This window comes from Lepus europaeus, chromosome 5, assembly GCF_033115175.1.
Source record: "Lepus europaeus isolate LE1 chromosome 5, mLepTim1.pri, whole genome shotgun sequence".
In the NCBI taxonomy this organism is placed as follows: Eukaryota; Metazoa; Chordata; class Mammalia; order Lagomorpha; family Leporidae; genus Lepus; species Lepus europaeus.
This window is the reverse complement of record NC_084831.1, coordinates 8,968,057-8,970,341: the sequence shown is the minus strand read 5'-3', so window position 1 is coordinate 8,970,341 and position 2,285 is coordinate 8,968,057.

The following is a 2,285-nucleotide window of genomic DNA, read 5'->3' as shown; positions in this document are numbered from 1 at the left end:
CCGGGGACTCCTGCCATGCCTGGCCCTGCCGATGGTCACCCGCACAAGAGCAGCTGAGCTTTGGCTTCACCAAGCTTTGGGGACACGCGGATCAAGAAGCAAGTGACTCCTGCGACAGCGAGGCTTCCGGCCACGTCCCCACCAGCTCCCACACCAGCAGCTCCCCCACCTGGAGGGCGGGCTTGCCCCCTGTTTCTGGATGAGGTCGGCCACGGCTGAGAATGGCATGTTCATCGCTTTACTGTGTCTCTGTTTTACGAGGCACAGACAGCTAAGCGCTCTGCCTTCATTAAGCAGAAATTCATCCCTTTTCATTCATCAAAGTCGTTAAAATTTCCGCTCACCCAAAAAGGACTGGAGCTGCCCACCCCGTTCACGGCCAAGACCTGCAGCATCTACTCCCGGTTATTTCCTGGCAGCTAAAGGGGCACTTTTCACCAGACTTGGTGCAGCTGTGACAACAGTTTATCTTCTAGGGGCCCAGGAACCTGGGTTGGAATAGTCCCCAGACACTTCCCAGGGGCCCCGTGAACTCTCCTGTGGCTAGCGTCGAGGTCAGGGTCAGAGCCGGGGTCCTGACCACTGGGCAGGCAGGAGGCGGGGCTGTGAGCACACTCAGACCCACAGGCACACGACTGCACCTGTGCCAGGCCACAGCCCAAACCCAAGGCTCCCGAGGGCTCAAGCCAGGCTGGGGGGAGCAGTCTGAGGCTGGAGTCATTTCAGGGAGGAGGCGGGGGATAGCATTCATTCTGCCACCTGCCTGTGCTTTGTGTGGCTGCTAACAATGTGTCATTCATGCAGGCTGAGGCAGGCACCCACCTCCAAAGCACCAAGGATGGATCAGTGGGGGGCCGGGGAGGGAGGCTGAGCTCAGAGGACAAAGGTGGGGGGGGCTGGGAGAGGGAGGAGAGGTTCCCCCACCCCCACCCCGGGGCTCCTGCACTCTCCTCTGCTGAGCCCTTGGCGCTCCTCCAGAGGCTCAGCTGTTTGATCCAGAGGCTCAGAGGCATCAAGACTTTGGAAAAAAACCCGGGGGCTTAGCTTCGTGGCTCCACCAATCCCAGGCAGGGCCGGGGGCCCGGGGCAGGGTCTTTGGGGGCCTGTGGCCCTGGCAGCTGTTCCCTGGGTTATTTTGGTCCCAGGGGAGCATGTCCATTCCAGGATATTTGGACCAGAATAGCCAACATAGCAGGACAGCCTCCTGGTGGCTCTGTGGCAACCTCCCCATTAAGAAGTTTCTAGAAGAGGCTGGGGCAGAGGGAGAGGAGTCCTCCCCCCTGTGTCTGAGGCTGAGTCCACCCTGCCAGGATTTGCTCCTTGGCCACACCCCTCGGCCAGCAAAGCCCGGGGTTTCCTAGGGAAGGGATGGGGCTGGTGTTAGGAGCTGCTTCCATTCGCTGTCCCCTGCACCCGCACCCCAGGAGCTGGGGAGACAAGCATTTCACACTCGGGGCTCACCTGGTTCAGAGAGACAAGGGCACGGGTCTCTGGCCACGAAGTTTGGAACTCAGGCCACAGTGCCTCTCGGTTGGGCCTGGGGACGAGCGGGCGCGGATCCCGGCCCCAGCAAATAACAGCCAGTTCCGTGGCGTAGCACGGAAAGTGCTGAGTGGCCCTGGCCTTCCCTTCGGGCCACGGCGGGGGCCTGGCAGCCGCCCGCCTCATCCCCCCCCCTCCTCCTGGAGTCGGCCCAAGCGCAGGTGGAAACGGGAGAGGGAAGACCGACCACCCCCGCCCGCCGACCCCTGGCGCGAACCCTGAGGGCTCCTCCCCGCGCACACCCAAAGGGTCCCAGGTACGGCTCAGTCCGGCCACGCGGGGGAGACGGCTTTGAGCCCAGGCGGGAGCGGCTCGGGGCGCGGGGTGCACGCCCCCTGGAAGCTGCTCGGTGCTGCGCGAGGGAGCTCAGTCGTCGCGTGCCGCCCGCCAGGTCCGCGCGGCGAGTCCAGGGCTCGGGGCCTCGGACGTAAGCAGCCCGGGAGGGGGCGCGTTGGACTCCCGCGCCCGTCTCTCCGCCGGGATTTCGCAGCGGGCTGATTTCCTGTGCGGGTAAATCCACCCTCCCCGCCTCTCCCCGCTCCACCCCCGCCCCGCCCCGCCCCGCTCGGTCCGGCCGCGTAGCGCTCGGTCGCCCCCGCGCGCCCGGGCGCACGCCCTCCCCGCCCGGGCAGCCCTCCGGCTGCCAGCGTCCCGCAGCCGGGACCCCCGGCGCGCTGCCCAGCGCCAGGGCTCGCCCGGAGAGCCGCGTCCGCGTCGCCGCGGCCGGCCGGGGCCCCTCGGCC